This window comes from Bos grunniens, chromosome 3, assembly GCF_055505025.1.
Source record: "Bos grunniens cultivar Pamir isolate PY7600 chromosome 3, Bosgru_T2T1.0, whole genome shotgun sequence".
NCBI lineage: Eukaryota > Metazoa > Chordata > Mammalia > Artiodactyla > Bovidae > Bos > Bos grunniens.
In genome coordinates, this window is record NC_141167.1 from 83,836,414 (window position 1) to 83,860,715 (window position 24,302).

Below are 24,302 nucleotides of genomic sequence, written 5' to 3' on the forward strand. Positions count from 1 at the left end.
TGAATCTTTTTTTTTTTTCTTCAAATACAATAGCCAGCTTAAGTACGGGTGTTTCTCAGGTAAATTTTGTTATTTTTTGCTAAGATATCAATACTTTCTTTTAGGATTTCTGATTTACCATAATATTTATTATTTTCTTATTATAGCTGACATTTTTACATTTCTAATTTTTTTTTTTTTTTGCTGTCTCTTTTTAATCTTATTGATCCATTCATTCAAGCAATCAGACTGAGTTTAGGATTTCTTTTTTGCCCATTTCATTAACACCAGACATTTACTTCTTGTTTCCTTTAAAAATGTATTCTAAGTCTTTTCTAATTTCTAAGCAAATAATTTAAATATAATCTCATATTTTTCTAAATTTTAAACGAAATTAATTTTTTTAGGAATATATGTTGAAACTTCTTGAATACCATCTCTTCTGGGTCTTATGTTGATTCTTAATGTCTCCCATATCTGGGAACTTCTAGGTATTCCGTAATTAATGTAATATTACATGTTAGTAATAACTAACAGTTTTTGTTTAGCTAATTAGCTTCTCCATAGCACTCAGGTGACTGAAATAAATAACCAATGATTGATGGAACTCATCTCTGCATGTTCATCACATTTTTCCTCTTGTTCAGAGTTTCTACAAACCTAGTTTTCTCCAGATTCCAAAACAGCTGTTCTGATCCTCAACTGATTAGCTTCTCATCGTTTGCAAAGAATAAAACATTCCTAGGCCAAATTCACTGTTACAATGGAGCAGGACCATTGATACTGCAGTAGGTCTTAATTTGCAGAGGTATAACAAAGCTTCATTAGCTTTGTGGGCAAAAAATCAAAAATGAACATATAAATGGTCACTTGTTTTGGTGAATACCCCCCTATGTCTAACCTACCATGATTGGCCACTTAGTCTATGACTATCTAAACTCACCGAAGTGGTTATAAGATTTTTTTACTACAAAAAACATTCAGATTTCCTCTGTTAAAAAATACAATTTAAAACACAGTGAGGTATCATCTCATGCCAATCAGAATGGCTGCCATCAAAAAGTCTACAAACAATGAATGCTGGAGAGGGTGTGGAGAAAAGGGAACCCTCTTATACTGTTGGTGGGAATGAAAACTAGTACAGCCACTATGGAGAACAGTGTGGAGATTCCTTAAAAAACTGGAAATAGAACTGCCATATGACCCAGCAATCCCACTGCTGGGCATACACACCAAGGAAACCAGAATTGAAAGAGACACGTGTACCGCAGTGTTCATCGCAGCACTGTTTATAATAGCCAGGACATGGAAGCAACCTAGATGTCCATCAGCAGATGAATGGATAAGAAAGCTGTGGTACATATACACAGTGGAATGTTACTCAGCTATAAAAATAACACATTTGAGTCAATTCTAATGAGGTGGATGAAACTGGAACCTATTATATAGAGTGAAGTAAGTCAGAAAGAGAAACACCAATACGGAATATTAACACATATATATGGAATTTTGAAAGATGGTAACGATGATCCTATATGCAAAGCAGCAAAAGAGACACAGATGTAAAGAACAGACCATTGGACTATGTGGGAGAAGGTAAGGATTGGATAACATGAGAGAATAGCATTGGAACATGTATATTACCATATGTAAAATAGATGACCAGTGCAAGTTCAATTCATGAAGAAGCGCACTCAAAGCTGGTGCTCTGGGACAACCCAGAGGGATGGGGTGGGGAGGGAGGAGGGAACCGGGGTTCAGAATGGGGGGACACATTGTGCACCCATGGCTGATTTGTGTCAACGTATGGCAAAAACCACCACAATACTCTGAAGCAATCATCGTCCAATTAAAATAAATAAATTAAAACAACAACAAAAATACCACTTATAAAGTCAGATCTAATCTAGTTCTAAGACAATAACAGCTAATGCCTTTGAAATTGGCAATCCAGATATACTTTTTGAAGTGAATTCACATAAAACTAGACAGATCACAATAGACTGTTTCTGCTATTCATTCAGAATGTGCTTCCATTAAGAAATAAGAAAATTAAAGTTCAATAAAATCATGCAGCTATATTGATATAGCTATATTGATATAATTGTAATTTATAGATAAGAATTGCATTTAAGAAAACAAAGGGTTTTTAGTAATATAAAATTCATTTTAAATGATTGTTAAAAATGTATGAAAAAAAGATTTAAAAAAATTTTAAGATAATTGTATTAAATCAAAATGTAAACACTACTAAGATCTCAGTGTAAGTAAAGGATAACAATTTTAAAACCTTATTCCCTCCCTAAAATGAACTACTAGAGATAATTTTTTTCTGATTTCAAAATATATTTTTAAACCTTTTAACTTTTTAAAATATAGTTTTAAACCTTTTGACAAGCATGTAACATTGATAAATATAAACTCAAGGGTGCTTAGCAAAATCTTGAGGCCATTATTCTAATATGCTATATGAATCTTTTCATATTTTATATATGTAAGGAAGCACATATACAGGCATGCTTTTAAAAAATAATTTTCTACTGATCCATTACATTTTCCATAGGACTACAGAGAGATGTCTTTATTATCACTGTATATATCTGTTGCCTAGGTAAGTGTTTTTCACTTGGAAGGTCAGTAAGGACTTTTTAAGTAAATTAAAAACCATCTTTTATGTTCACTGGTTTGTCGAGAGTTATATTAATATTCCTAATCTACTTTTACTAATAAGATACAATTTTTCCCATATTTTTTCATTGCAGAATAAAACATAAGTGTTTCTTTTGGGATTCTCCGTAAAGGTTTGTTTCCAAGATTACTTGGTAAAATCATTCATCTATGAACATAATATTTCTACAAATGTTTAATAAGATTTTACAATAACTTTTTCCTAGAGTGTAAAAAATGAAAATCGTAATACCCCGTGGATGTGATAGGAAACCAAGTATTTCTTTTTGGATTGATGCTGTGGGAATAACACAGTCATATTATACCGTTAGGAGATGATGTGTTGAATATTTGTTTATTGCTGTTGTTGTTTAAGCAATAAAGTTTAAATTTATATACTTAGTCTTTAAATTTTTACTTTAAAGTGCTACATTCCACCTGATTTCCTGAAACCTAAATAAGCTTAAAGTAACAAATCACTCTATACTAATTTAACATTTTTTCTCGTTTGAATTTTGAAATCCTAAATTATATTTTATTTTTTTAATTTTATTTTTTAACTTTACAATATTGTATTGCTTTTGCCATATATAAACATGAATCCGCCACAGGTATACACGTGTTCCCCATCCTGAACCCTCCTCCCTCCTCCCTCCCCGTACTATCCTTCTGGGTCATCCCAGTGCACCAGCCCCAAGCATCCAGTATCATGCATCGAACCTGGACTGGTGACTCGTTTCATATATGATACTATACATGTTACAAAGTATAAATAAAAACAGAGTTACTACTGAAGTATAACTTTTCTGATCAAGCATGCTCATTTGTAAACACAAGTGCTATAACATAAGATGAGTTAATAGGGAATTGAAAAATATTATAGATCTCAAGAAACCATAGTACAAGTCTTTTAGATAAAGTCAAATAGAAGAAAATAATTTGGGAAAATCATGATGCAAATATGATATTTTAAATATTTCAAGAAAATCAATGATAAAATTTTAACTATTAATTGAATCTCTATATGTGTGTGATGAAACTAAATATTCTAATCAATATGAATATTGAATTCTATAAATTATGCCAGAATATTCTTCACTTGATTTATGTATAGGCTTATGTACCATTATGTATATTATGTATCATTTCTATAGATTCTTGCTTAACAGCTGATTTTTTCATTTTATCCTACAGATTGTATTAATAATTATCATGGATGCCTGTGGTAATAGCTTCAAATGATTCTTGCTTCTTGATATTAATGCACTTGTGTGATCCTCTCTCCTTGGTGTGTGGGCCATACTTAGTGATCCACTTTTAAAAAATAAGAAAGGCAAATAGGTCACTTCTGAGAGACAGTTATAAAATATTGCTACTTCTGCCTTCCTCACACACTATTCTGTCTTTTCTTATATGCTTTCTCTGATGAAACCAGAGTTAATGCTGTGAGTTGTCTATGCTGAGACCCATAGAGCAAGGAACTCAGGGTGGCCTCTGGCCACCAGTCAGTGAGGAACTGTATCCTTCAGTACAACAACCTCCAAGGTACAATAAACACATAATAAGATTGTTGTGCCCTCTGATGAGATTATAGATCAACCAACATTTTAACTGTAGCTTTGGAATGGACCCTGATACAAAGCACGCAGCTAAGTCACATTTGGATTCCTGACTCCTAGAAGCTGAAAGATAATAAGTGTGCTTTTTTTTAAGCCTCTAAGTTTTGAATAAATGTGTTACTCAACAATAGATAACCAATATGATAATTTTAAAATTTTGGTTTCATAAACTCAGTAAAAATCTATGAAAAAACTTAGGTGTGAAGCTGAAACTAAGGAATTTCAGGAGATTTCATTCTTCTGCTGTAATTCAGTGTATTTCATCCTCAGCCTAAAGCTTGAAACAAGATGTGTGTTTCTACCAGGATTTAGTGTTCTTGGATATAGAACTAGATATTGCCTGAATCATTCTCAATATGTTTTTTCTAGGTTTTTTACCCTAAGAAGCTACAGCTTTTGTCATATCATAATGATCCATTTGCTCCCTGTGTTTAGAAACAAGTTATTCCTAAAGAGCCTGTTAACAATATACTATAAATGGAATGTGCTTCCCTGGTGACACAGACAGTAAAGAATCTGCCCACAGTGTGGGAGACTTGAGTTTGATCCCTGGTTTGGAAGATCCCCTGGAGGAGGGCATGGCAACCCACTCCAGTATTCTTGTCTGAAGAATCTCCATGGACAGAGGAGCCTGGCGGACTACGGTCCATGGGGTCGCAAAGAGTCGGATAAGACTGAGCAACTAAGCACAGCACATATATGGAATACGGAATGAAGACTTCACTAATTATTCTATTTTTAAAATAGTAATTTTATGAAATGAACTATGTATTTTAATTTCTAATGTTGAACAATCTTGTCATTCTAAGAACTCCCAGTTCTATCATAAAAGGTTAATCTACTAAATTCAATTAGCTCACAAATTTGCATTTGTATATCAGCATTTTTGTGCTCACTGGAAAGCATCTGATACATGTATAGACAATTTCAGTGAAGCAAAATATTTTAGAATTATAAATTCTTATGTCTTATTTAGGGCTTCCACTGAAGAGGAAGTAAGGAACCTGTTGATGAGGGTTAAAGAGGAGAGTGAAAAAGCTGGCTTAAAACTCAACATTCTAAAAATGTAGATCATGGCATCTGGTCCCATTACTTCATGGCAAACAGAAGGGGAAAAAGTAGAAACAGTGACACACTTTATTTTCTTGGGCTCCAAAATCACTGAGGATGGTGACAGCAGCCATGAAATTAAAACAAACAAACAAACAAAAAAAGCCTTGCTCCTTGGAAGAAAAACTAACAAACCCAAGCAGCATGTTAAAAAGTAGAGACAGCACTTTGCTGACAAAGGTCCATATAGTGAAAGCTATGGTTTTTTCCAATAGTCATGCAAGGATGTGAGTTGGACCATAAACAAGTTTGAGTGCTGAAGAATTCATGCTTTTGAATTGTGGTGCTGGAGAAGACTCTTGAGAGTCCCTTGGACTGCAAAGAGATCAAACCAGTCAATCCTAAAGGAAATCAGTCCTGAATATTCATTGGAAGGACTGATGCTGAAGCTTCAATACTTTGGCCACCTCATGTGATGAGCCAACTCACTGGAAAAGACCCTGATGCTGGGAAAGATTGATGGCAGGAGGACAAACAGGGAGGCAGAGGATGAGTTTATTTAGTAAACTTACACAGTTGTGAAACCACCTTCACCATTTCACCATTCAGTTTTAGAAAATTTCCGTCACTCCAAACAGCTCACTCCTGCCCTGTAGTCAGTTCCTGGTTCTATCCTCAACCTGACGATCACTGTTCTGCTTTATGTCTATATAGAACTTCTTTTCTGGATGTTTCATTTATTGAATTAAAAAATAAACAGGATTTGCAACTGGTTTCTTTCACTTGGCACACTGTGTCTTAGATTCAGTTATACAGTATGATAAATAATGTGTATTGTGTTCCTTTTAATTGCTGAATAAATAAATTTATTTAAATAAATAAATATCAAATAAATAAATAATAAATTTAAATAAACAATAAATTGTTTTTCTTTATACCAATTTTTCTACCCATTCACCAGTTTATGGACATTTGGATAGTCCAAATTCTGTTGTGCCATTATGAACATTTGTGTATACGAATCTGGTGTAGATATACATTTGTCCATTTTATGTAAATTCCCAACAATGAAATAACTAGGTTATATGGTAAATCTATGTTTAACATTTTTTTAATAAATATTAAAATGTTCTTTAAGATGGCTGTACCATCTAATATTCCTAACAGCAATGCTTGAGGACTGTAGATTCTCCACAGCATCTTAAAATTGTGATGTTTGTCTTTTTATTTATTATAGTCATTTGGTGGGTATAATAATATAATGATTGTACATTATACTCTAATTTGTATTTTCTTAATGACTGTCAGTGTTGAGCATTTTTCATGTGCTTATTACACTTGACACATATTCTCCAATAAAATGTCTATCCTCCAATGAATTCATATCCTTTTCTCAATTTTAAAATAAGGTTCTTTGTCTCATAAATCTCTAAAACACTTTATCTTTCTCTTTTTCTTGCTGTTGTTTAGACTTACCAATTTCTATTTCTCTGTCTTGAAATGTGCCAGGTCGTTTTTCTGCCATTTCAAATCTCCTTTTGAGATCATCTAATTCAAGAATAGCAAGGAGAGATAAGAAAGCCTTCCTCAGTGATCCATGCAAAGAAACAGAAGAAAAAAATAGAATGGGAAAGACTAGAGATCTCTTTAAGAAAATTAGAGATACCAAGGGAATATTTCATGCAAAGATGGGCTCAATAAAGGACAGAAATGGTATGGACCGAACAGAAGCAGAAGATATTAAGAAGAGGTGACAAGAATACAGAGATCTGTACGAAAAAGATCTTCACGACCCAGATAATCATGATGGTGTGATCACTCACCTAGAGCCAGGCATCCTGGAATGTGAAGTCAAGTGGGCCTTAGGAAGCATCACTACGAACAAAACTAGAGGAGGTGATGAAATCCCAGTGGAGCTATTTCAAATCCTGAAAGATGATGGTGTGAAAGTGCTACACTCAATGTGTCAACAATATTGGAAAACTCAGCAGTGGCCACAGGACTGGAAAATGTCAGTTTTCATTCCAATCTGAAAGAAAGGCAATGCCAAAGAATGCTCCACCTGCTGCACAATTGCACTCATCTCACACGCTAGCAAAATAATGCTCAAAATTCTCCAAGCCAGGCTTCAGCAATACGTGAACCGTGAACTTCCAGATGTTCAAGCTCGTTTTAGAAAAGGCAGAGGAACCAGAGATCAAATTGCCAATATCCGCTGGATCATCGAAAAAGCAAGAGAGTTCCAGAAAAACATCTATTTCTGCTTTATTGACTATGCCAAAGCCTTTGACTGTGTGGATCACAATAAACTGTGGCAAATTCTGAAGGAGATGAGAATACCAGACCACCTGACCTGCCTCTTGAGAAATCTGTATGCAGGTCAGGAAGCAACAGTTATAACTAGACATGGAACAACAGAATGGTTCCAAATAGGAAAAGGAGTACGTCAAGGCTGTATATTGTCACCCTGCTTATTTAACTTCTATGCAGAGTACATCATGAGAAACGCTGGGCTGGAAGAAGCACAAGCTGGAATCATGATTGATGGGAGATATATCAATAACCACAGATATGCAGATGACACCACCCTTATGGCAGAAAGTGAAGAAGGATTAAAGAGCCTCTTGATGAAAGTGAAAGAGGAGAGTTAAGAAGTTGGCTTAAAGCTCAACATTCAGAAAACAAAGATCATGGCATCTAGTCCCATCACTTCATGGCAAATAGCTGGTGAAACAGTGGGAACCGTGGCTGACATTTTTAGGCTCCAAAATCACTGCAGATGTTGATTGCAGCCATGAAATTAAAAGATGCTTACTCCTTGGAAGGAAAGTTATGACCAACCTAGACAGCATATTAAAAAGCAGAGACATTACTTTGCCAACAAATGTCCATCTAGTCAAGGTTATGGTTTTTCCAGTAGTCATGTATGGATGTGAGAGTATTAAAAAAAAAATTAATACAAAACAAAATAAAAGGTGAAATGAGAAAAAAAAAAAAAAGAAAACTGAGCGCTGAAGAATTGATGCTTTTGAACTGTGGTGTTGGAGAAGGCTCTTGAGAGTCCCTTGGCCTGCAAGAAAATCTAACCAATCCATTCTAAAGGAGATCAGTCCTGGGTGTTCATTGGAAAGACTAATGTTGAAGCTGAAACTCCAATACTTTGGCTACCTCATGCGAAGGGCTGACTCATTTGAGAAAACCCTGATGTTGGGAAAGATTGAGGGCAGGAGGAGAAGGGGACGACAGAGGATGAGATGGTTGTATGGCATTACCGACTCAATGGACATGAGTTTGGGTAAACTCCGGGAGTTGGTGATGGATAGGGAGGCCTGGCGTGCTGCAGTTCATTGGGTCGCAGAGTCAGACACGACTGAGCGACTGAACTGAACTGAACTGCAGAGAATTGTGTCTTTTATTTTCATTCTTTATAACTCCAGAATTTTCTTCTGCTTATTTTAGTAATTTATTTTATGTTCTGTATGTGTGGCATCATTATTATCATGCTTTTCTTTAGTTATTTGAAGATTGTTTCCAGTAGTTTTTTCACCATCTTTATGATATTGATTTTAAAAATCTGTTAACTTCACTATCAAAACAGTTTCATCGAATGCCCTTACTTGAATATGTGTCAGACATTTTGGTTTATTTGCAAACGCCTTAACTTTTGTTGGGGCTTCTCAGGTTTCACGACTGTTAAAGAATCCACCTGCCAGGGAACGAGACATAAGAAATATGATTTTGATCCCTGGGTTGGGAAGATTTCGTGGAGGAGGAAATGGCACCCCACTCCAGTATTCTTGCCAGTAGAATTTGGGTTGCAAAAGTGAGATGTGACTGTCTGAGCATTACTACTAACTTTTGTTGAATAACTGAAAATTTAGATATTATATTTTAGCAACTTTGCATCCTGGTTATTCTCCTATTGTTTTTGTTACTGGGTTTTGCAGTGTTGTTATTATTTAATAACTTTACTGAACTAAATCTGTGGAATCTCATGGTATTTGGCCACAGATGTCTCTAATCAGATTTTTTTAAAAATTTAAATCCAAGTAGTCACTGGGCAGAGGCTGTGTTCAAATACTTCTAGTGTGAAAGGCTTATACCCTCTGTTGACGGATATGATATGTTTGTATGCCCGTGGGAGGGCATGTGTTGATATTCAAGGTACTTTTCAAATGTGTCTCACTTTTACTTTTAGCTGACCATCTTATATGTTCTCTGAGATTCTCACAGTTAGTCAGGAATATATAGTTAAGTGAGATCCTCTCCATTTCCTCCTGGAAATACAGTCTTCCAACCAACTACTGGATAAATGGTAATCTTACCACGACTCTTAAGGCCACTTTATGTCTGGATCTTTCATTTGCATTTCTAGCTAGTCTGCTAGTCCATTGCTTGCCTCAATCAGGATCAAATCCCTGCCTCATGGATCTGCAGATTTTTACATTTATTTGTCCTGAGATCACTAACATTACTAGCTTAATGCCCATGCCTCTGCAAATGAATTGGGCTCCCTCTGGTGGTAAAGCTGTTGTCTTACACGGCTGGTCTTCGGTAGGACTACTTCAGTGGCTGAAAGGAAGCTGGGAGGATGAAAACAAGTCTCTAAGATTTCCTTGGTGGTTCAGATAGTAAAGAATTTGCCTTGCAGTGCAGGAGACTGGGGTTTGATCCCTCGGTTGGGAAGATCTCCTGGAGAAAGGAAGGCTACCCAACCCAGTATTCTTGCCTGGAGAATTCCACATGGACAGTTGGAGCCTGGTGGGACGGTGAGCACTAGTCCATGGGGTTGAAAAGAATCAGACAAGACTGAGCCACTAACACTTTCACTTCAAATAGTCTTTAGTAAGAATATTGCATTCTCACACTGTTTTTATTTAACCAGAAGCTTAATAATATTCCTGCATAAACAATTCTCAGTATTTGTAATCCTTGGCACAGTAACCCACTGCAGTATTCTTGCCTGGAGAATTCCATGGACAGAGGCTGAAGGGCTACAGTCCATGGGGTTACACAGAGTCGGACACAACTAAAGCAACTTAGCACACACATCAACTATTAGAACTTGAATATATATTTGTATTTCATCATTTCATCCAGTTTTAGCACTGTTTTCAGAGGATTTACTGAGAAACTCATTCCATTATGTCAGATGTCCCAAAGGAATGTCACTGCTCCTTCCAGTGGATGTATATTATTTCTAATTACTGTAATATTCTGGTATCAGACTTTTTTCTCAATAGTCTATAAATAGTATTTTACAATTTTTTATAATGTAGTATTGTTGATAAATTCAGTATTAGTACAAATCTCTTTCCTTTTTAAAATCCTATTTTTCCCCTACTGAATTGTATACACTCCTTGTAGCGCATATTCTTTGTTTCTGAAGTTTGGAGACTTCATCAGTGTTTAACTCACAGAGTCCCCTTCCACATGTATTTCAAACTCAAGGGAATTTACCTCCTCCTCTAAGGATCAATTTTAAAAAATATCTCTTTGAGCTTCTTCTGCTATCTACCTGCTTCCAGTTTCAAGCAAAGAAATCCAAACCACGTATTGTGAATGGCCATTTATTTAAGCTGCTTCCAAGAGGTACAAATACATCCACTCTCTCAAAAGGGTATCATAGAAAAATCACTCTTTCAGACATATAATTATGATTTCATAAAACATGCTGTCATTTACTTTGTCCAAGGAGGAAGTTGAAGAGTTAAAAATCACATAAGGAAGTCACAATTATTTTTACTCACTCATGTAATTTACATTCTATTACAGAACTCTGAAGAGGTCTGGAGGGCCACAAGAAAGGAACAACTAAATCAGAGCATGTGTGCTTAGTTCCTCAGTCATGTCCAATGATCTCATGGGCTATAGCCTGCCAGGCTCCTCTGTCCATGGTGATTCTTCAGGCAACAATACTGGAGTGGGTTGCCATGCCTTCCTCCAGGGGATCTTCTCAATCCAGGGACTGAACCCAGGTCTCCCACGTTGCACGTAGATTCTCTACCATCTGAGTCACCAGGGCAGCCCAAACTTAAAATGGTAAAGGGTAAATGGGAGATGACTTCCTGCTTCAGTTTACAGTTGAATAATCAGCGACTCTAGTAAATTTAATAATGTTGCTAAGTGTATTTCACACTTGAACTAGGATAATTTTTGTGCATATTTTTTTTCAGGGAAACAGAAACTTTATTTTGTAAATGAGTTGTCCTTTTATCAATCAAAATGGAGTAACAGTGACTAGATTTCCCTTTCTACTTTAAACAACTAAGAAAATAGACAAAACTTATGAAACAGTGGAAACTAGTCATTCAGTTCTGTTCAGTCACTTAGTCGTGTCCAACTCTTTGTGACCCCATGAGTTGCAGCATGCCAGGCCTCCCTGTCCATCACCAACTCCCGGAGTTCACTCAAACTCACGTCCATCAAGTCAGTGATGCCATCCAGTCATCCTATCCTCTGTCGTCCCCTTCTCTTCCTGCCTCAAATCCCTCCCAGCATCAAGGTCTTTTCCAATGAGTCAACTCTTCGCATGAGGTGGCCAAAGTATTGGAGTTTCAGCTTCAGCATCAGTCCTTCCAATGAACTCCCAGGACTGATCTCCTTAAGGATGGACTGGTTGGATCTCCTTGGAGTTCAAGGGACTTTCAAGAGTCTCCTCCAAGACCACAGTTCAAAAGCATCAATTCTTGTATGCTCAGCTTTCTTCACAGTCCCACTCTCACATCCATACATGATGACTGCAAAAACCATAGCCTTGACTAGACGGACATTTGTTGGCAAAGTAATGTCTCTGATTTTTAATATGCTATCTAGGTTGGTCATACTTTGCTTCCAAGGAGTAAGTGTCTTTTAATTTCATGGCTGCAATCACCATCTGCAGTGATTTTGAAGCCCCCCAAAATAAAGTCTGACACTGTTTCCACTGTCCCCCATCTATTTCTCATGAAGTGATGGGACCGGATGCCATGATCTTAGTTTTCTGAATGTTGAGTTTAAGCCAACTTTTTCACTCTCCTCTTTCAATTTCATCAAGAGGCTTTTTAGTTCCTCTTCACTTTCTGCCATAAGGGTGGTGTCATCTGTATATCTGAGGTTATTGATATTTCTCCCAGCAATCTTGATTCCAGCTTGTGCTTCTTCCAGTCCCATCAATAGATAACAACAAAAAACACTGATTCTTGAATGATGGGAAATAAATGAGTTGAGTCCTATGATTGCCCCAGTTTACTGTATTAAAATAATTTCCAGGCCATGGAAATGGTACCTGTTGCTCATATAAGGACTAAGAATAGTGCACTGCTTTCTAGAAAGACTGGAAATATCATCATCCACAGGCATTGGGTAGAATACTATGAAGAATCTTGCCTCCGTAATGAGGAATAATTAACCAAATCCAAATGCTTTAGTCTTTCCTGTCACATCTTAAAAGAAAGACCTAAAAAGATCAAACCATTTCAAAGCTAGCTAAATATGCCTCCTAAGGAATCTCAAGAATATTTTTAGGAATGCAAAAATATCTAGCACCCAACAAAGTAAAATTTACAATCTGGGAACCAACCAAATATTGTAAGACATGAAAAGACCCAGAAAAATATAACCTGTAATCAGAAAGGAAAAGGCAATGAAACTTAACCACAATTGGCAAGGATATTTTAGTTATTAAAAAAGGGTATTAAAACTTTTTAATGAACTTATTCTCTGAGGAATATTAGGGAAATGCTAGGTGATAGATTGAATTTCTTAATTATAATATCAGAAATAATAAAAGGGCTGCATGAGATTAATGGCGATAATACCACTGCACTGTACCAAAACATGTGAAATTTAAAGACAATGATAACTATCCAAAGTAAAAGACAAAGAAAACAATCATTTAAAAATTAGTGCATCAGTAAGCTTAAGGAAATGGCAACCCACTCCAGTGTTCTTGCCTGGAGAATCCCAGGGACGAGGGAGCCTGGTGGGCTGGCGTCTATGGGGTCGCACAGAGTCGGACACGACTGAAGCTACTTAGCAACAGCAGCAGCAAGCTTAAGAACTATAACAACATGAGACCATATATATATATATATATATAATTAGAGTTCCCAGATGAAAAAAGCGCAGACAAAAAATATTTATGTCCAAAGTTTTCAAATGAATAAAACTATTTAAATTAAATAAAGACACACTAAATACAATTGTTCAGACAACTAACAAAGAGAAATATTCTAAAGCAGATACAGAGAAAGCAGATATCAGGTACAGAGGAACAAAATAATGATGGTAGTATTTTTTCTGGCTGGAGAAATGAAAAGAGAGTAGAACTACATACTTAAGTCCTAGAAAGGTAAAAAAGGCCCATAGACCTAGAACTTGTATTCAGTAAAAATATCTTTCAAAACTTAAAGTGGAATAAAGTAGCTCCCAGACAGAAAAGATGAAAAACCTCATCACCTGAAGACCTGCATTACAATGACAAATGTTAAAGGAAATTCTTCAGATAGCAAGAAGAGGATATCAGATAGAAATGTGGATCTATATGGATATATATAATAGAATGGAGAAGTCCCCAACTGGTAGTCATGTTGGTACATGTAAAACATTTTTACAGTAAACTACTTATAATTTTATGGTAAATTTTATATTATTATATGGTTTTATATAATACACGTATGTGTACTATGTATAATATATGTAGTATAATTTTATTGTAAATTAATTAGAAATTATTGAAGGTTTCCACAAAAACAATATTGATGCTATATGAGGTTTATAATGTATAAGTAAAAGGTAGGAAAAAATAGTACAAAGGCCAATAGGTGAGAACTGGAATTATATTCTCATAAGGTTTTTATACCAAGCATGAAGTGATATACCATCACTTGCAGGTAGACTATGATAACTTGGAGATATAGAGCATAAACTCTAAAGCAAACATTTAATTAAAACTCAATTGCTGATATTAAAATTGAACTATGAAAAACAAGCCACATTATGGCAAAAAATGGAAAAATGTAATGTATGTCAGAGTTCTCCAGAGTAAAAGAAGTCAGGAGCCATATATATATAGGCTTCCTTGGTGATGCAGATGGTAAAGAATCTGCCTGTAATATAGGAGACCCAGTTTCAATCCTTAGATTGGGAGTTCCCCTGAAGAATGTGTGTATGTATATGCATTATATATGTACATATATTATCTAAAAGATAAAATAAATATATTTGTTTTAGATTAGGGATAGACAGAGATTTATGTTGAGAATTTGGCTCATGATTCCGGGGCCTGACAAGTGTGCAGTCTGCAGAGCAGCCACAGGAGGCTGGAAAGTTTGGCAGCAGTGGATTTTGCAGTCCTGAGTCTAAAGGCAATCTGAAGGAAAAATTCCTTACTCTTCTGGGGACTACAGTCTTTCTTTTAAGAACTTCACCTATTTGGATGATGCCCAACCACATTATGGATCTTTTTATTCAAAGTCTACTTTGAATAAATCTTCTTTATTCAAAGTCTACTAATTTAAATGTTAATTGCCTCTAAAAAAATGCCTTCACCTCAACATCTAGACCATTGTTTTACCAGACAACTGGGCACCAGAGCCTAACCAAGTTTACAGAGAAAATGTAACCATCACAGAGAACAAATAATGGATGTGACAAATAGAAAACAAATAACAAGGTGATAGATCTAAACTTAACCATATTAATAATCACATTAAATATAAAATAGTACAGACACTCTGATTAAAAGGCAGAGATTGTTAGAGCAGATAAAACCGCATGGTCCAACTATATGGTATCTTCAATAAACCCACTTTCTTTATAAAGGTACACATAAATAAAAGTAAAAGGATGGAAAATATATACCACAATGACACAAGTTGAGAGACAGCTGGAGGAGCTATATTAATATCAGACAAATGATTTTTCAGAGTAAATAATATTATCAGGAATTAAGTTAATGTCATAGTGATAGAAGACAGAAGTATATAATCATTAAGAAATCTTAGCCATCCCAGACATTTATGCATATAACGGCTTCAAAAACACACAAAGCCGTATTTGACAACACTGCCAAAGAAATGGGAAAATGTAAAGTTGTAGTCTCTCTCACCAATAGAACTATAGAGAAAATAATTAATGATATGAGACACAAATAACTTGACTTAAAACCACTTGACTTGGTTGATATTTACAGAACACTCCATCCAACAAAACAGAATACATACTTTCTTCAAGTACATAAGTAATATTATGAAGATTATCATATTCTGGGTAATAGACATCTCAACAAATCATACCAAGTACTTCCCACTAATATAACAATACACTACAATATTAACCTAGAAATCAACAATAAAAAAGATCCCTGGAAATCCCCAAATGTTTGGAAATTTGGTAATAACACATGTGTTACTTCAAGATCTCTTCAGGAGCTACTGTGTGTAATCTGAAACCATCCCCTCTACTCAATTGGCAGGGAAAGACTGAGGAAAGAGGCATGCCACCCCAGAATATAGGTGGCAATTTTGGTAAGGAAAACAATTTAAAAGGCTTAATCTTATGTGGCTCAGTAGATCTCTGCACCCATCTTAGAGTTTATATATATTCCTTCTCTATGTTCAGTCATATGCACAGAAGAACTGAATTAGGTTCAGTCATATAACTGTCCAGAAAGCCTCAACACCACATTTCTATTTCAAGGCTGTACCCTTGGAGCAGCTTCTGGGAACAGAGAAGGCAAGCGAACACACATTTCAGGAGGAGCTATGGGGAGCCTCTGATTGCCCAGGCTCAGCTTGAGGGTTAACGGGAAGTTAAATCTTTTTGATGATGTCCTCCAACATTGTATGGGCTTCCCTCATAGCTCAGTTGGTAAAGAATCCACCTGCAGTGCAGGAGACTCTGATTTGATTCCTGGGTCAGGAAGATCTGCTGGAGAAAGGATAGGGTACCCACTCCAGTATTCTTGGGCTTCCCTTGTGGCTCAGTTGGTAAAGAATCCGCCTGCAGTGCGGGAGACCTGGGTTCAATCCCAGGTTGGGAAGATCCCCTAGAGAAGGGAAAGGTACCCACTCCAGTATTCTGGCCTGGAGAATACAGTCCATGGGGTCCCAAAGGGACGGACACGACTGAGCAACTTTCACCTTCACTTTCCAACACTGTGGATCAATCAAGAAAAAAAATGGGAAATCAGAAAGATTATTTTACTTTGATGAAAATTAAAACATAATACATCACATTTTATGGAATGCCACTAAACCAGTGTTTAGAGAAAAATTTACGGTACTAAATCCCTATTTTAGAAAAGATCTTAGGTTGACTCATAATTAATGATCTTAGCTTCCATCTAATAAAAGTATCAAAAGAAAAGTAAACTAAACAAAAAATAAATATAAAAAATAAATGCTAAAGATCAGCACAGAAAAAAATGAGGTTGGGGAAAACAGAAAACAAACAAACAAAAAACAGAGAAAGAAGTGGGTCTTTATGAAAATCAACAAAGTTCAAAGTTTATGAAACTTTAGAGGACTGGAAGAAAATGGAGAAAACACAAATTAACCAGTATCAGGAATGAGATAGGTGAAATGATTACAGTTTATACATGGTGGCTCAAACAGTAAAGAATCTGCCTATAATGCAAGAGACCTTGGTTTGATCACTGGGTCAGGAAGAGTCCCTGGTAAAGGGAATGGCAATGCACTCCAGTACTCTTGCCTGGAGAATTCCATGGACAGAGGAACCTGGTGGGCTACAGTTCATGGGGTTGCAAAGAGTTGGACATGACTAAGTGACTAACAATTCCACACTTTCAAAAGAACGATAGGGAAATGGTCAACATTTTCTTTTGCCAATATATAAGACAATTTAGATGAAATGGAAAAAATAAATCCCTGAAAGACACAAACTACCAAAGCTATTCAAGAAGTAGATCTGCATGGCACTATATCTATGAAAGACACTGAATTTATAGTTCAAAATTAATGAAGAGAAATCATCAACCCAAATATTAATAATTTCATCGGTGAATTCTGTCAAACATTTAAAGAAGAAATAATACCAATTTGATACAAACTCTTCAGAAAATTGAAGTAAATTGTAATTCCTAATTTATTCTGTGAAGCCAGTATCACCCTGATACCAATACTAAAGCTCTTGTAAGTAGTTAAAACCTCACACCAATGAACATGTATGAGAGAATTTGCAACAGATTTTAGCAAACTGAATCAAAAATACTTAAAAAAATAATGTATCATGAGCAAATGCGGTTTACAACCAAGAATGGAAGGTTATTTAAAAATTAAAAATAAATCAGTATAATTTATATATATATATATATATGTCTATGACCACTCAAGAGAGAAGTTAAGTTCAGTTAAGTTTCTCAGTCATGTCCAACTCTTCATGACCCTATGCACTCAAAATGCCAGGCTTCCCTGTCCATCACCAAATCCCAGAGCCTGGTCAAACTCATGTCCATTGAGTTGCTGATGCCATGCAAACATCTCATCCTCTGTCATCCCCTTCTCCTCCTGCCTTCAATCTTTCCCAGCATCAGGGTCTTTTCAAATGAGTCAGCTCTTCACATCAGGTGGCTAATGTATTGAAGCTTCAGCTTCAGCATCAGTCCTTTCAATGAATATTCATGATTTGATTTCCTTTAGGATTGACTGGTTTATTTTCCTTGAAGTCCAAAGGACTCTCAAGAGTCTTCTCCAAACCACAGTTCAAAAGCATCAATTATTAGGACTGTTTTCTTTATGGTCCAACTCTCACGTCCATACATGACTACTGGAAAAACCACAGCTTTGACTAAGTGGAATTTTGTCAGCAATGTAATGTGTCTGCTTTTTAATATGCTGTCTAGGTTTGTCATAGCTTTTCTTCCAAGGAGCAAGCGTCTTTTCATTTCATGGTTGCAATCACCATCTGCAGTGATTTTGGAGACCAATAAAATAAAGTCTGTCACTGTTTCCATTGTTTTCCCATCTATTTGCCATGAAGTGATGGAAACAGATACCATGATCTTCAAGAGAGAAACCACACAGTAATTTGAATATACCACAATAGCAATTGGTCTAATGATAAACTGGCCGGTAAGAAGTAAACATAACTCTAAAGAATTTTCTAAACAAATATAGAAGCAGTCACTTCACACAGAAACAGGGTAGGGAAGAGCCTCTGCCTACAGTTCAAAGACCCAGAATGTGATGGAGATAGCAAAACCATGACATACTGAATGGCAGAGCAGTCACTGTTAGACAGCACTGCTAGAATTCCCTAAAAACCAATCCTCTGGAACTTGCCAGAAACCTGTCCTATAGGATAGTAGGGGAAGCAGGAATTTTCTACTGGGACAGTTGGCTGTTATATAGAAAGTAAAAATAGGAAAAATAGGAAATACAATGGCTAATATTAAATATATATATATATATTTTTTCTTATATATATAAGAAATTATAAAATATGGCTAATATTAAATATATATTTTTCTTATACATATATATATAAAATTTAAAAATATACAAAACTACTACAGTTCTCATTTCTGTAATTGTTCATGAGGTCTGAATATCTATGCCTTTCTTCTTCAACTACTCTTCCAGTATGTCCTTTGTCCTCAGAACACCTGCTAGTCAGGGTTCTTCGTCTAATGTGGAAACCTAAACCTTCATTCTACAAAGGTTTGAGCCCTCATTGCAGTGACCTTTTTGATTGCTGTAGTTTCATTAACATTTACTATTAGGCATGGATACATACCAGGAAGTACCCCCAGAAAATCCCCTGAGATCCAAATATAGTTTACCTTGACTTAACCGTATAGACAACACATTTTCACTTAGCAGTCTAGATCAATCACACTAGCAAGTAGCTTAACCCCACCTCCCACTTTTTTCCTGTTCGTTTAGTTGCATAAGGAGCTCCAAAAATCCAGGAGGGGCTCTCATCTTTCAACTTAGTGGCACCATTGTTGTGTGCCCTGGCAGGAATCATCCCACCTTAAGAATGAATATCTCCAAAGAAATAGAGCTCAAAGTTATCAGATAGGAAATGAATATGCTCTACGTGGGTTGATTTTTAGCTATAGTATGACAGGAGATTGCATATATATGACACAGGGATCCCAACCTGGCACTCTGTGTGAACTACAGGGGTGTGATGGGGGGAAGGGAGGAGGCTCAAGAGAGAAGGGTTATATGTATAATTATAGCTGATTTCCTCCCTGGTATTTCAGTTGGTAAAGAATCTGCTTGCAGTGCAGGAGACCCAGGTTCAATCCCTGGGTTAGGAAGGTCCCCTGGAGAAGGAAATGGCAACCCATTCCAGTATTCAGGCCTGGAAAATCACATGGACAGAGGAGCCTGGTAGGCTACGGTCCATAGGGTCACAAGAGTCAGACACGACTTAGCAACTAAACCACAACATAGCTGATTCACATTGTTGTATGGCAGAAGCCAACACAACATTGGATAGAAATTGTCCTCCAATTAAAAAATAAGTTTTAAAAAAGTAAAGAAAAGGAATACACTTTATGTAAGATGGTTTTAAATCCTTCAGGTACATCAAGTGAACAAAATTATACATTGTACTAAATTAAACATGATAACTTGGATAAAAAGTAGGAGAGAAAAAAGTTGCTTTTTACAGGAAATACATAAATTTGTTTGTAACTAAGGAGTATGTCAAGGCTGTATATTGTCACCCTGCTTATTTAACTTATATGCAGAGTACATCATGAGAAATGCTGGGTTGGAGGAAGCACAAGCTGGAATCAAGATTTCTGGGATAAATATCAATAACCTCAAGATATGCAGATGACACCACCCTTATGGCAGAAAGTGAAGAAGAACTAAAGAGCCTCTTGATGAACATGAAAGAGGAGAGTGAAAAAGTTGGCTTAAAGCTCAACATTCAGAAAACTAAGATCATTGCATCTGGTCCCACCACTTCATGGGAAACGGATGGGGAAACAGTGGAAACAATGTCAGACTTTATTTGTCTGGGGTCCAAAATCATGGCAGATGGTGATTGCAGCCATGAAATTAAAAGACACTTACTCCTTGGAAGGAAAGCTATGACCAACATAGACTGCATATTAGAAAGCAGAGACATTACTTTGCCAACAAATGTCAGTCTAGTCAAGGCTATGGTTTTTCCAGTAGTCATGTATGGATGTGAGAGTTGGACTGTGAAGAAAGCTGAGAGCACAAGAATTGATGCTTTTAAACTGTGGTATGGAGAAGACTCTTGAGAGTCCCTTGGACTGCAAGGAGATCCAACCAGTCCATCCTAAAGGAGATCAATCCTGGGTGTTCATTGGAAGGACTGATGTTGAAGCTGAAACTCCAATACTTTGGCCACCTGATGAGAAAAACTCATTCATTTGAAAAGACCCTGATGCTGGGTAAGATTGAGGGCCAGAGGAGAAGGGGACAACAGAGGATGAGATGGTTGGATGGCATCACTGACACAATGGACATGGGTTTGGTTGGACTCCAGGAGTTGGTGATGGACAGGGAGGCCTGGCGTGCTGTGGTTCATGGGGTCGCAAAGAGTTGGACACGACTGAGTGACTGAACTGAACTGAACTATATGATATAATTAATAAATACTAAGTCTTCCTGATTCAAAAAAAAAAAAAAATGACAGGATCCACTCTCATTTCAATATCTTATTTCTCAGTTCTAGGGACCCTGGCTACAGGATAGACAGTATTATATAAGGAATTCTTGATGTTTGGCAAAACTAATACAATTTTGTAAAGTTTAAAAATTAAAAAAAAGTAAAAAAAGAACATAAAAAAATTATATACTGTATCTTGTAAGCAGAATCTGATTCTTTTAGGTGGTTCTCTTCTAACTCTTGCCAAAATGAGCCTTCAGTATGCCATTATACTTTTCAATTAGGCCAGTTTTTTCAGTTTATGGAGTATATGGTAAAATGAATTAATACCTAGAGGATGAGCCCACTGTTGCATTTCTACTCTGAAATGAGTTCCTTAATCTTACCCAATGCTGTGTGAAGGACATGAAGCACAGGTGTCTTGGTCACCTGGAGTTCAGTGAATAGGCTGTTAGTCTCTACCAACATCTATTGTTGGTACAGTAGCAAGTCTGAATCTGATTTGCAAAAGGAGACTAGTTATCTGCTGAAGATGGCACAGAGTTTGTTCAAAAACCTAGAGGTCTTCTCTGGGATTTTTCTATTTTTGCTTGCCATGGGCCCATATATGATGCCTATATGCCATGTATATTACTAACATTATTAGATCTGTTAAATAATAAGGCCCAAGAATGGATTATGCTGTTGCTGCTGCTGCTGCTAAGTCACTTCAGTCGTGTCTGACTCTGTGCGACCCCATAGAGGGCAGCCCACCAGCCTCCCCCATCCCTGGGATTCTCCAGGCAAGAACACTAGAGTGGGTTGCCATTTCCTTCTCCAATGTAGGAAAGTGAAAAGTGAAAGTGAAGTCGCTCAGTCATGTCCCACTCTTCACGACCCCATGGACTGCAGCCTACCAGGCTCCTCCGTCCATGGGATTTTCCAGGCAACAGTACTGGAGTGGGTTGCTATTGCCTTCTCCAAAGAATGGCTTATACTAAAGGCTAGATATGCTATGGTGTCTTCTCTTTTTCTGGTATTCATTCATAAATGGAAGTCTTATGAGTAACTCTGCAGATAAGTCAATGTAACACACTGAAATGGAATATATATATTACATAAAAAATCCAAAATGGCCTATCAAGTATTGTACCTCTTTTTTCATATTAGATGGTGAAAGGTGCAGCAACTGGTTGTTCTCTTTAAAGTGGGTATCTTGACGTGTTCCAGACCACTGAAGTATCAGAAAGTACACTGAGGAGGCAGGCTCATGAAATTTGGAGTATACATCACTTCTATCCTCTCCTAGGCAAACTATATGCTACTCCTGCTCATCAGATCCAATCAGTACAATGCCACTAGGGTAGTGAATCACCTAGATGTTTTGTGAAGATGATCAAGATTTATAGGCTATACTATACAGAGTGAAGTAAGTCAGAAAGAGAAAGATAAATATTATATACTAATACATATATATATATATATATATATATGGAATCTATAAAGATGAAATGGATTAATTTATTTGCAGGGCAGCAGTGGAGAAACAGACATAGAGAGAAGACTTCTGGAGATGGGGTGGAGGAGGGGGGAGGAGGAGAGGGTGAGATGTATGGAGAGAGTAACATGGAAACTTACATTACTATATGTAAAACAGATGGCCAATGGGGGTTGCTGTATAACTCAGGGAACTCAAACAGGGGCTCTGTATCAACCTAGAAGGGTGGGATGGGGAGGGAGATGGGAGGGAAATTCATGAGGGAGGGGACATATGTATACCAATGGCTGATTCATGCTGATGTTTGACAGAAAACAATAAAATTCCATATATCAATTATCTTTTGATTAAAAAATAAATAAAATTAAAAAAAAGGATCTATAGGCTCTATTATGAAACTGCATTCTGGCACAGCATTGATGACCCTTCCAGGTAAAAGCAAACTGCTCTGGTAATTCCTGCAAATTAATACAAAGAAAAAAGGATTAGTCAGGTCAGTAGATCCATGCCAAATGTCAGATGTTTTGGTAAGCCAAATAATGGTCCCTAAAAGATGTCCAAGTCTCCACCCTGGAACCTACAAATTGCTTACTTTATATGGCAAAAGGAATGCTGTAGGTGTGTAAGAATCTTGAGATGGGAAAATTATCTTGGATTATTCATATGGGTCCAGTGAATATAATTACAAGCATATTTATAAGAGAGTGAAAGAGAATCAGAAGCAGAGAAAATATGTGATGACAGAAGCAGAAACTCAACTGGCAAAAAGATGTAATACATTTTTGCTTTTATTTCCAATATTCTGGGAGGTGGGTCATAGAGGATCCTGCTGTGATGTATGTCGGAGAGTGTTTTGCATATGTTCTCCTCTAGGAGTTTTATAGTTTCTGGTCTTATGTTTAGATCTTTAACCCATTTTGAGTTTATTTTTGTGTAAGGTGTTAGAAAGTGTTCTAGTTTCATTCTTTTACAAGTGGTTGACCAGTTTTCCCAGCACCACTTGTTAAAGAGATTGTCTTTAATCCATTGTATATTCTTGCCTCCTTTGTCAAAGATAAGGTGTCCATATGTGCATGGATTTATCTCTGGGCTTTCTATTTTGTTCCATTGATCAATATTTCTGTCTTTGTGCCAGTACCATACTGTCTTGATAACTGTGGCTTTGTAGTAGAGCCTGAAGTCAGGTAGGTTGATTCCTCCAGTTCCATTCTTCTTTCTCAAAACCACTATGAGGTACCATTTCACGCCAGTCAGAATGGCTGCGATCCAAAATTCTACAAGCAATAAATGCTGGAGAGGGTGTGGAGAAAAGGGAACTCTCTTACACTGTTGGTGGGAATGCAAACTAGTACAGCCACTATGGAGAACAGTGTGGAGATTCCTTAAAAAACTGGAAATAGAACTGCCTTATGATCCAGCAATCCCACTGCTGGGCATACACACTGAGGAGGAAAGAGACACATGTACCCCAATGTTCATCGAAGCACTGTTTATAATAGCCAGGACATGGAAGCAACCTAGATGCCCATCAGCAGATGAATGGATAAGAAAGCAGTGGTACATATACACAATGGAGTATTACTCAACCATTAAAAAGAATACATTTGAATCAGCTCTAATGAGATGGATGAAACTGGAACCTATTATACAGAGTGAAGCAAGCCAGAAAGGAAAACACCAATACAGTATACTAATGCATATATATGGAATTTAGAAAGATGGTAACAATAACCCTGTGTACAAGACAGTAAAAGAGACACCGATGTATAGATCAGTCTTATGGACTCTGTGGGAGAGGGAGAGGGTGGGGAGATTTGGGAGAATAGCATTGAAACATGTATAATATCATGCATGAAACGAGTCGCCAGTCCAGGTTCGATGCTCGGTACTGGATGCTTGGGGCTGGTGCA